A 12,787-nucleotide genomic window follows, 5' to 3' on the forward strand; every position below is an offset into this window, starting at 1 on the left:
ATCTATGTAAACATGATGGACGCATTTGCAGCACCACAGTCCACCCTGGAGCGTGTGGCAGCTCCAGACCAACGTGCAGTGGCCAACCCTACAACAGAGGTCTTAAGGAAAGTCTTTGGCTGTGATTTCGACTGCCAAGACTGGTCTGGTGCGGCTGGGGTCGGTGGCGGGGTACGACCCCGCTGCTGGCTTCAGCCCGCTCTTTAGAGTGATCTTACGTTGATTGGGCTTGTTAAGCCCGCCCAGCGCGTTTCCCAGCCAGTCGAAGGAAGCGGGTCTGATGACGTCATTTGATGATGCGTCATCAGCCGGTTTCCTTAAAGGGACCATGCGCAAATTGATTTTGACAGTTGTGTTGTCAGTATTCGACAGCATTGAGGTGCTGCGAACACTGACCAGCACTGCACAGAGGTGTACGGCTGCACCCAGGCTCTCTCATGACTCCCTCCATATGCTTATGAAGGGAGTCACAGCACGCAGGGAGGTCCTCTTCCCTTCCCATGGGCAGAAGAGACCTCCCCAGGAGACCAAGACAGCCTGGTTGAACATTGCACAGGAGGACACAAGCAGAGATGTCGTTAGGAGGACCAGGCTGCAGTGGCGCAAACCTTTCAATGATCTCAGTAGATCACAAAACGTTACTACAAAGCCACACTCAACCTCATCCTGCTGTGCCACTCATCACACCCCCATCACTCTGCCTTCCCTACCCTACTCCTGCACATCCTTACTCAAACCATCTTACCTTGCACAACCACCCATCCCTCTCTATCTACATTATCACTTCCCCATCTCACTAGCCACCCCTCACACTCGCCCTCATCCTAGTCCAATCATACCAACTAACAAGGGTAGGCACTTGTGTGTTTTAATCAATGTTCATGTGAAGTTTCTGTTAATGTGCTGTCAAACATTGAAATCTTTATTTTCAACACTTTGCGTTCTTGGACAGATTTGTGTGCACCTTTGGAAGTGGCTTAGTGAGTTTCAGTGAATGGTGAGACATAATGGTACCCCCTGCAATGGCGATTGAGTGTGAAAGGAATGGCTTGGACATTGTAGGGATACTTTATGGTGTTAGTGTGGGGTGGCGTCAAGTGAAGTAAATCTGGCTATGGTGAGGCCATCCCTGGCATCCCAGGCAGCAATGTGGTCAGGTACTGATACCCTGTGTCCAGTGCAGCATCAGTTGATTGCAGAGAAGGTTGATGTCGTTGCTGGTGTGCCTGTTGTTGCTGGTGTTGGGGGCTGATCGTGGTGGGATTCTGAGGTGAGATAGTGTCAAGGGCACCGATGCTGATGTAGTATCATAGAATCATAGAAAGTTATAGCACGGAAGGAGGTCATTTCGGCCCATCGTGTCCGCGCCGGCCAACAAAGAGCTATCTAGCCTATTCCCACTTCCCAGCTCTTGGTCCATAGCCCTGCAGGTTAGAGCATCCCAAGTGCACATCCAAGTACTTTTTTAATTTGGTTAGGGTTCCTGCCTCTACCACCCTTTCAGGTAGTGAGTTCCAGAACCCCACAACCCTCTGGGTGAAGAAATTTCCCCATAAATCCCCTCTAAACCTTCCACCAATTACTTTAAATCTGTGCCCCCTGGTTTTTGACCCTTCTGCTAAGGGAAATAGGTCCTTTCTATCCACTTTTTCTATGCCCCTCATAATTTTATACACCTCAATAAGGTCTCCCCTCAGCCTGCTCTGTTCCAAGGAAAACAGACCCAGCCTATCCAGTCTTTCTTCATAGCTAAGATTCTCTAGATGGCAGGTGAAGTTAAGATGACAGAAGCAAATCTGTCAGTGGCCAGAGTGGTTGTTCCAATGAGGTGGCACTGGATAGAGATAGGCTCCAAACACTTGCAAGGTGTGTCAATCTGTCTTCCAAATGCAGTTAGTAACACACTCTGAGCTTGGAAAGTGAACAGCTGTGAGATGGGAGCTTTTATACCACTTTTACAGCTGTCAAGTAATCAGATAATTCAATGCTGAATCCGCTCACGACCTGGGAGGGGGAGGATCCAGTTGTCGTGGTCCACGTAGGAACCAACGACATAGGTAGAACTAGGAATGAGGTTCTGCTGAGGAAGTTTGAGGAGCTAGGATCCAAATTAAAAAGCAGAACCTCAAAGGTGATAATCTTTGGATTGTTACCTGAGCCACGTGCAAATTGGCATAGGGACAAACAGATTAGAGGTTTAAATGCGTGGCTCAAAGAGTGGTGTAGGAGGAAGGGGTTTCAGTTCATGAGGCACTGGCACCAGTACTGGGGAAAGAGGGAGCTGTTCCGTTGAGATGGGCTCCATTTAAACCGGGCTGGGTTCATTGTCTTGGCGAACGACATAACTAGGGCAGTAGATAGGGCTTTAAACTAATGAAGTGGGGTGTGCGGATTCAGGAAAGAGTAAATTTAAAAGCAGCGAAAGAAATGTCAAGGCTCTAGAGCAGAGTAGAGTTTTGGGTAAAAATAAGCAGAGTGGCTCAGGAAGGGACAGAGCGAGTAACAAAGGTAGTAATAAGGCATCAGTGACTAAGGTGACATCAGAGAAAAATAGAAATGTCAAAGCTAAAGGCACTATATCTGTGCGCGAAGCATTCAAAACAAAATGGATGAATTAATAGAGCAGATAGAAATTAACAGGTTTGATCTAATAGCCATAATGGAGATGTAGTTACAAAGTGGTCAAGGTTGGGAACTAAATATTCCAGGATATTTAACTTTTAGAAGAGAAAGGCAAAATGGAAAAGGAGGAGTGGTAGTCCTGATAATAAAGGATGGGATAAAGACAGTAGAGAGAAAGGATCTTGGCTCCAAAAATCAAGAAATAGAATCCATTTGGGCGGAGCTAAGAAACAGCAAGGGGCAGAAAAAATTGGTGGGAGTTGTTTATAGGCCCCCAAATAGTAGTTGTAATGTAGGGCAGAGTATAAATCAGTAATTTAGAGGCGCATGTAACAAGGGTAATACAGTAATCATGGGGGGCTTTAATCACTGGGCAAACCAAATTTGCAGTAATAGTGTGGAGGACGAATTCATGGAATGTATGCAAGATAGTTTTCTAGATCAGTATGTTGAGGAACCAACTAGGTAACGGGCCACGTCACGATTCAAAAAGTGACGCGGCAAGAGGAATCAGCTGATTGGGTGAGTACGGCCAGGTGAGTATTTATACTCTATAGTTTGACAGTTAAGATTAATAGTTAATAAAATTTAGAAGGTCTTAAATTTTTGTGGTTATAGTTTCTAAGGTCTCTGTTGCGTATCGGGGAGTGCTAGTAACCAAGGGCCCTTGAGTATATCATTTAATTGTAGTGTAATTAGTGGTATCGATTTGATTTAATTTAATTTAAATTAATTAAAGGGTAAGTCATGGCAGGACAGCTCGGTCCCGTGGCATGCTCCACCTGTGCTATGTGGGAAATCAGGGACACTTCCTGTGTCCCTGACGACCATGTATGCGGGTAGTGTATCCAGCTGCAGCTACTGACAGACTGCATTGCGGCGCTGGAGCTGCGAATGGATACATACTGGAGCATTTGCGATGCTGAGGACATCGTGGATAACATGTTTAGGGAGTTGGTCACACCGCAGGTAAAGGCTGCACAGGCAGGAAGGGAATGGGTGACCACCAGGCAGAGTACTAGGCGCAGGCAGGTAGTGCAGGGGTCCCCTGTGGCCATCCCCCTCTCAAACAGATATACTACTTTGGCTATTGTTGAGGGAGATGGCTTATCGGGGGAAGGCAGCAGCAGCCAACTTCCTGGCACCATGGGTGGCTCTGCTGCACAGGATGGGAGGAAAAAGAGTGGGAGAGCTATAGTGATAAGGGATTCTATTGTAAGGGGAATAGATAGGCGTTTCTGTGGCCGCAAACGAGACTCCAGGATGGTATAATTGCAAAATACTGCGAATGCTGGAAATCTGAAATAACAACAGAAAATGCTGGAAATACTCAGCAGGCCAGGCAGCATCTGTGGAGAGAGAAACAGAGTTAACGTTTCAGGTCTGGGACCTTTCATCAGAACTGGAAAAAGCTGGAAATATAACAGATATTAAGCAGGTGCAGAGACAGGGGGGGAGGGGTTTAGGAGGGGAGGAAGGAATTGAAAGAACATACTATGAAAATGTTGCAAATGGGAATGGCAAAATCATACAGCATGAAAAATGGGGGCAGGGATTATTATCTGAAATTGTTGAACTCGATATTGAGTCCGGAAGGCTGTAAAGTGCCTAATCGAAAGATGAGGTGCTGTTCCTCGAGCTTACGCTGAGCTTCATTGGAACAATGTAATAGGCAGAGGACAGAGGAAAAGTGGTCCAACCGTGGCTAACGAGAAGTTAAAGATAGTATTAGATCAAAGGAAGAGGCTTATAATGTTGCCAAAAAAAGTAGTAAGCCTGAGGATTGGGAGGACTTTAGAAATCAGCAAAGGAGGGCCAAGAAATTGATAAAGAAAGGGAAAATAGAATCTGAGAGTAAACTAGTGAGAGACATAAAAACAGACTAAAAGCTTCTATAGATATGTAAAAAGGAAAAGATTAGCAAAATTAAATGTGGGTCCCTTACAGGCTGAGACAGGAGAAAATAGAATGGGGAATAAGGAAATGACAGGTAAATTAAACAAATACTTTGTATCTGCCTTCACGGAAGAAGACGCAAAAAACGTCACGGATATAGTGGAGAACCAAGGATCTAGCGAGAATAAGGAATTGTAAGAAATTAGCATTGGTAAAAAATAGTACTGGAGAAATTAATGGGACTGAAAGCCGATAAATCCCTTAGACCTGATGGCCTGCATCCTAGGGTTTTGAAAGAGGTGGCTATAGAGATAGTAGATTATAAAATTCTAACAGGACTAGACAGACTAGATGCAGGAAGGATGTTCCCGATGGTGGGGGGAGTCCAGAACCAGGGGTCACAGTCTAAAGATAAGGGGTAAGCCATTTAGGACTGAGATGAGGAGGAATTTCTTCACCCAGAGAGTGGTGAACCTGTGGAATTCTCTACCACAGAAGGCAGTTGAGGCCAACTTATTAAATAATATTCAAGAAGGAGTTAGATATATTTCTTAAGGCTAAAGGGATCAAGGGATATAGGGAGAAAGCAGGGACAGGGTACTGAATTTGGATGATCAGCCATGATCTCATTAAATGGCGGAACAGGCTCAAGGGGCCGAATGGCCTACTCCTGCTCCTATCTTCTACGTTTCTATTGGTTGTCATTTTCCAAAATTCCATAGACTCTAGAACGGTTCCCGCGGATGGAAGGTAGCAAATGTAACTCCGCTATTAAAGAAAGGAGGGAGAGAGAAAACGGGGAACTACAGACCAGTTAGCATGACATTAGTAGTAGGGAAAATGCTAGAATCTATTATTAAGGACGTGGTAACAGGGCACTTAAAAAAAAAATAATAATCGGATTGGACAGAGTCAAAACGGATTTATGAAATGGAAATCGTGTTTGACAAGAGATGCCACACGAGTTTATTAAATAAAATTAGGGCTCATGGGATTGGAGGTAATATACTAGCATGGATTGAGGGTTGGTTAACGGACAGAAAACAGAGAGTAGGAATAAACAGGTCATTTTTGGGTTGGCAGGCTGTAACTAGTGGGGTACCGCAAGAATCAGTAATTCACAATCTATATCAATGATTTGGATGAGGGGACCAAATGTAATATATCCAAGTTTGCTGATGATACAAAGCTGGGTGGGAATGTAAGTTGTGAGGAGGATGCAAGGAGGCTTCAAGGGGATATAGACAGGCTACGGTGAGTGGACAAGAACATGGCAAATGGAATATAATGTGGAGAAATGTGAAGTTATCCACTTTGGTAGGAAAAATAGAAAAGCAGAGTTTTTTCAATGGTGAGAGACTGGGAAATGTTGGTGTTCAGAGGGACCTGGGTGTCCTTGTACACGAATCACTGAAAGTTAACTTGCAGGTACAGCAAGCAATTAGGAAAGCAAATGGTATGTTGGCCTTTATTACAAGAGGATTTGAGTATAAGAGTAAAGACGTCTTACTGCAATTATATAGGACACTAGTGAGAGCACACCTGGAGTATTGTGTACAGTTTTGGTCTCCTTACCTAAGGAAGGATATACTTGCCATAGAGGGAGTGCAACGAAGGCTCACCAGACTGGTTCCTGGGATGGGGGAATTGTCCTATGAGGAGAGATTGAGTAGACTAGGCCTATATTCTCTGGAGTTGAGAAGAATGAGAGGTGATCTCATTGAAACATACAAAATTCTTAGGATTTGACAGGGTAGATTCAGGGAGGATTTTCACTTGGCTGGGGAGTCCAGAACCAGGGGTCACAGTCTCAGAATAAGGGGTCAGCCATTTAGGACTGAGATGAGGAGAAATTCCTTCACTCAGAGGGTGGTGAATCTTTGGAATTCTCTACCCCAGAGGGCTGTGGAGGCTCAGTCGTTGGTATATTCAAGAAAGAGATCGACAGATGTTTGAATATAAGGGGATATGGGGATAGTGCAGGAAAGTGGAGATGAGGTAGAAGATCAGCCATGATCTTACTGAATGGTGGAGCAGGCTCGAAGGACCAAATGGCCTACTCCTGCTCCTATTTCTTATGTTCTGTTGAGCTGACGTGATCCCTGAGCAGCGTATAACCCATGGGGAACTCCTAAAATTGAAAGTTAAGCTTAAAATAGTATTTAAGTGCCTCTTAACAATCTCTTAATGATCTAATTTGGCTCACCCGCCGCTTGGTGTCGGGTCTGTTCAGCGCTGACAGACCTGACATCTGGGAGACTAGCGTGGAGGCGGGTTGACAGTGGGTTCCCTACCCGCTGTCAAAATAACTTTTTGCCACCCGACCCGCCATCAATCGTGCCCGCTGACCCCCCTCCAAATTCCTCACTTGGATTCTGCCATCGATGCTCAGGAATCTGCCATAGAAGCCTTGGGTGCCAGATTGGTGAAGGCCTTCACACAATTGAGGCTGGGTGCAGACCAGTATCTCAGGGGTACCGTTGGGTCTTCTGCAGATCAGTGGCCATGCAAAGCCTAGGCCCAGTACTAATGGAACAGCAGAAATGTGCCCATATGATGCTGCTGCCTCTCTGAATGACAGTTCGTGCATGATTTCCCACCCGCCCCCTCTAAGGCCTGCATACTTGGCAACAAATGGGCAGTGACAGGCTGCCTTTGCAGCAGCATAATAGGTGCAGTCTGCAGCGTATTCATATCCGAACTTAGCATAGACACTGCCTGACCTGCTTAGAGTTTCCAGCATTTTCTGTTTTTAATTTCAAGACTTAGCTGCCATGAGACAAAGGCCATCTTCGTTCCAAGAGACTCCTTTTGCAGCGCAGCAGCCAAGCAGCGCTCACTCTCCTGCCACTCACGTAATACCTGGGAAGAACACTAGATTAGATTAGATTGAAGAGGTCACATGTCACACATTTGCACTAAGTGGAATCACGATGGAATGAAATGGGCACATACATGATAGGGATTTTAATCACAGTTCTGGTTTTACAAAAGCTGCCATACATGCAGATATTGTTATTGACAAAGTTTGGCTGTAATGAAGTGCCTTGATTGGGAGCAATGAATTGAAATGAAGTAGCTGTAAGAGAATGGAATATTTCTGATGGGGGAAAGGAGAAGATGAGAACAAGACTGTTCATGCAGTAGCCAGATGAGAAACAAAAGTCTTCCTGTACTAGATTGGCATAAATATCTCTTGCAGCCACCAACAAATTGTCCTCCACATCCTCTTCAGGTTGCTGCTGCTGCTATACCTGTGGCCGATCGCTCTGCTGTCTTTGGATGTCTTCCTTCTTCGCAATCTCCATGAGGAGACTGCTTTGTAAGGCAAAGTTGTGCAGCAGACAGCACAGCACCACCATCCTTGAGGCCCCAGCTAGACCACATTACAGGACATCCCTAGGCACATTTAGTACTTCTTGTGAGCCTTCAGAGTTCTACTAGTATGCGTTGATGACTCTGGTGGAAGCGTGATACTCAGCTGGTGCCCTCAATAATGGCTGTAGAGGATAGCTCTAATCTCCCAGACCGAACTTTCGGGATAAAATAGTGCACTTAAAATGAAGGCGCGGTAGTATCTCTCAAGAAAGGGAGCATTTACTGCTGGTAACAAATGAATTGAAGGTGCGAGAACTGGGAGCCCCACAGCAGAAGGCACAAAGGTGCATCGTAAGTCAGTTGCCAGCAGCAAATAACACAAAGGTTGCCCAAATCGCACAAGAATAACTTCCAATTTTAGCCAATGTGCTTTATCAGCCCTTATACCCTGCATTGTGCTCCAACCTAGTCAGCCTCATTGTACTGGCCTTTAAGTTACAGGGTGGGGCACTGACCATGTACTATATAGTGGCATACTGCTGCATTCAGTACTGTAACTCAGCAAGGACAGAAGGTTTGCTTGCGACTAGACCTGGAATTAGCTACGGTATTTGGCAGGTGAGGAACATTTTGCATTCACTCCCTTGAGTGAATAGCGAGATTAAATACATGCATTAAAATGCATCCTTTTATAATAGCCTTTTAATTCTACCTTGCTACCTAGCAACGATGGATACCCATTTTATACAGACGTGATGTATGCTCAGCATTGATCAGGTGATAATGACTGAAAATACGATGTATAGCATCTTTCATGACCTGAGGATGTCCCAAAGCACTTCACAGCCTATAAATTACTTTTGCAGTGTAGTCACTGTTCTGGTATGGGGAGCCTGTAGCTCAGATCTTCCAGAGCCTGCTCAATAGCTTCCATTCGCTTATCATAGTGCTACTCTGTTGCACTAACATGCAACGCAATTGTAATTGTATACCACAGTTATTGCTTAATGTCAGTGACGTGACATAACTATCAAAGTTTATGAAATAATTACTAGTAGATATTCCTGTAAGCAAATAGTTGTCCCTGGAAACTTAATGTTGATGTAGTGACACATAACTGCAAATTGAAGCCAATGTGCTTTATCAGCCCTTATACCCTGCGTTGGCTCCAACCTAGTCAGCCTCATTGTACTGGCCTTTAAGTTACAGGGCGGGGCACTGACGATGTACTATATAGCGACATACTGCTGCATTCAGTACTGTAACTCAGCAAGGACAAAAGGTTTGCTTCCGACTAGACCTGGAATTAGCTACAGTATTTGGCAGGTGAGGAACATTTTGCATTCACTCCCTTGAGTGAATAGCGAGATTAAATATGTGAAAATTGTATTTTTTTAAGAAAGCTCATTAAAGTAGCTGATTTTCTTTGGGGTTTTTTTCTTTAGGGGTTATATGTGGTGTAGTGGAATGCTATTATGCAGTGTGTGATATGCTTATATATTTTGAGTATCAATTGAGAAATAAGCCTTCTATTTACCCATGTTCACAGTGTGTCGGAGGATATGCTATTTCATTGTTTGTTGTATAATGCAGAATGTATTGTCAGAAGTTTTCAAGATATTAAGCGGAAGTGAGAGGGTAGAGAGAAATTATTTCCGCTGGTTGGGGAGTCTAGGACTAGGAGGCATAGGCTAAAAATTAAGGCCAGGCCTGGATTGTAGAAGTTTGGAACAATCTTCCGCAAACAGCAATTGATGCTAGATCAATTGTTAATTTTAAATCTGAGATTGATAGATTTCTATTAACCGAAGGTATTAAGGTATATGGGGCAAAGGCGGGTATATGGAGTTGGGTCACAGATCAGCCGTGATCTCATTGAATGGCGGAACAGGCTTGAGGGGCTCAATGGTTATTTCAGGTAAATGATAATATATATAAATGTACTATAATTCTGCTTTTCTATAATCCCATATTCCTTTGTTCACTGCGTTATGGTGAGTGAAGAAGTCAAATTGCACCTTTATTCCATCGTATGCTGTTTTTTTACTAGTGTCCTTGACATTTCAGTGAAAACCACAAATCAGTAGCTGTGATTATTATACATTTCTTTACCTATGTATTTAATTTTTATCCTAGCTTTTTTTGTTAAAGCCCAGGGTGTATAGAAAGATGGTAAGCAACATCAAGCAGAAGTAGGTTTTTAGAGTTTAGTGGTGGGGTGGGGAGAGCTACGTGCTTTAACAACAATTACATGGGATTCTGAGGTTTGGTACCAACTGAGGTGGTTCTGTGGTATCTGGCAGTACTCCAGAGGAGGAGGAACCTAAGGTTTGGTAGTCCTGGAGAAGGAGTGGAATGTGTGCTTTTAGCTTACAAAGTGATTTCTGGGGTCTTTGAGCACTGGAAGGGGAGATACAGAGGTCTGGCAGCACTGAGGCACCATTAGGGAGGCTGGTAGAGCTGGGAAAACTGAGAGGGTCCTAGTATGTATAAGGACAGGGGGAGACCTCTGGATCTGGTCACAATGGGAAGGGGCTACCGGCATTTGATCTCACCGGATGGGGCGAGAGGTCTGACAGTATGGAGGGAAGGCCCCTGGTTGTGAGAGTCCTTTGGAATGGCATGACCGGGTCTGGGAGCATTGTAGAGCCCCCAAGCTCTGGCATCAGTAAGGAGTGTTCCAGGGTGTTATAGCACATTGGCAGTGCTCCTGAGGTCTAGGAGGATTGGGAGAACTTGCTGAATGTCCCAAGATGTGAACACTCTGTGCAAGGCTGACGGGGTCGATATTTGGATTCTTGAGGGGTGACACATGTGTCACAATTTGAATCACATGTACTGGGGGGTAGGGGGGTTCCCAAGGTGTGGCTGCACTGCAAGGGGGAATCTTGTGGTTTGGGAGCATCGGGAATAGTTCCAGGGTCCGCAAGCATTGGTGGGGTGTGTATCACAATAATGGGATTAAATCTACTCATTGAGTGGAATTGTCCTATGCATCTTTTAATGCCTTAATTAACATTTATACTTGAAGGCCTCAACCTCCATCTCTGTTAAAAGCCTGGGCTTTGATATTGTTTACCCCACAACAGTTAAGACAGAGCTTTCAAGAACATCTGTACATTTTGAACATGTGCAGTTAGTGCATCAACGGGAGTTGAAAGGGAGAAGGGTTTGCCCCTTTGTCTTGTGAGGACTTGAGAGTTGGAACCTGGAGATTGAATTCTCAAAGCTGTTATTTCAGGCAAATGATAATATATATAAATGTACTATAATTCTGCTTTTCTATTATGAACTTTTGGAAAAACAAATGCGGAATGTGTGAAGACGCACAGCTGGTAGCTTGTGAGACAGCAGTGGGAATAACAACCGCAGCTTGTGGGGTTTTTGTTGATGGTAAAGAAAACATTGTTTATAGAGAAGAGATTTTCACCAGTTAACCATTGCTTTCGATTTTGTATAGTCAGTTTTAAAAAAAAATCTCTCCTGAACTATTTTATTTATAGTAAAACTTTGAAATTGCATAAATGACAAACTTGTGTTTTATGGAGTGATTTTTGTTTTTGTTTAAATATATTAAAGGATGTAAACGTTAACAAATTCATTAATAGTGTACTCCTGGGTACAACAAGCTAGGAGCACACATCAGGAAATTGCGTACCTTCAACCCATGATTTTCTATCCATTCATTTTAACAAGCAGAAACTTTAAGCTTACCTGCTTGGAGGCAAGAACAGAAAGATAGGAACCGGCTAGAGAAAGTGAAGGTTCAACAAGGGCCAACATCAATTTGTATTGTATTCTTCAGCACCCCCCGCCCCCATCTCATCAAGGTATTAGGACCTGTTTCCTCCAATACTGCCAGATCCCAGCAATCCCCAATTCTCCAAAACCCCACCCCAAGTCCTGTTAGACTGCTAACGGGGAAGACATGATTGGGGTCAGCTGTGATGCTCGTTGCAGTCAAATAGTGAACTGGCACTCGCTCTTGACTGTTCACATAATAATAATAATTCATAATAGTCACTTGGACAGGGTGCCCGGGGATGACTGGTGTCCATTGAGCCAGGCTGCAGCAAGGAGACAATGCCTGTAGCAGGAGGAAGGAGATTTCATGACGGAAAATAAAACTTGTCAAATCTCTGTAAAGATGTGAAACATAGAAACATAGAAGATAGGAGCAGGAGTAGGCCATTCTGCCCCTCAAGCCAGCTCTGCCATTCAATGAGATCATGGCTGATAATCCAAACTCAGTTCCCTGTCCCTGCCTTCTCCCCATATCCCTTGATCCCTTTAGCCTTAAGAATATATCTAACTCCTTCTTGAATATATTTAATGAATTGGCCTCAACTGCCTTCTGTGGTAGAGAATTCCATAGGTTCACCACTCTCTGGGTGAAGAAATTCCTCCTCATCTCTATCCTAAATGGCTTACCCCTTATCCTTAGACTATGTCCCCTGGTTCTGGACTCCCCGGCCATCAGGAACATCCTTCCTGCATCTAGTCTGTCTAGTCCTGTTAGAATTTTATAAGTTTTAATGAGATCCCCTCTCATTCTTCTAAACTCCAGCGAGTATAAGCCCAATCTACCCAATCTCACATCATACGTCATTCCTGCCATCCCAGGTATCAGCCTGGTGAATCTTCGCTGCACTCCCTCCATGGCAAGAACGTCCTTCCTCGGGTAAGGTGACCAAAACTGCACACAATACTCAAGGTGCGGTCTCACCAAGGCCCTGTACAACTGTAGCAAGACATCCTTGTTCCTGTACTCGAACCCTCTTGCTATGAAGGCCAACATATACTATTTGCCGCCTTAACCGCCTGCTGCACCTGCATGCTTACCTTCAGCGACTGGTGCACAAGGACACCCAGGTCTCGTTGCACTTCCCCTTCTCCCAATCTATTGCCGTTCAGATAATAATCTGCCTTCCTGTTTTTGCCACCAAAGTGG

The 12,787-nt window shown here is 44.5% G+C and overlaps 1 protein-coding gene across 5 annotated transcripts in view; it reads left to right on the forward strand.

The window, feature by feature from the left end:
* The window catches only part of LOC147122487 (sodium/hydrogen exchanger 9B2-like), a 120,244-nt gene that overhangs the window by 38,005 nt on the left and 69,452 nt on the right, over positions 1 to 12,787 (forward strand). The window lies entirely within an intron of this gene.

The sequence above is a fragment of the Somniosus microcephalus genome, chromosome 2 (genome assembly GCF_052327205.1).
Source record: "Somniosus microcephalus isolate GS21.2 chromosome 2, FLI_Smic_1.0, whole genome shotgun sequence".
Classification (NCBI taxonomy): Eukaryota; Metazoa; Chordata; class Chondrichthyes; order Squaliformes; family Somniosidae; genus Somniosus; species Somniosus microcephalus.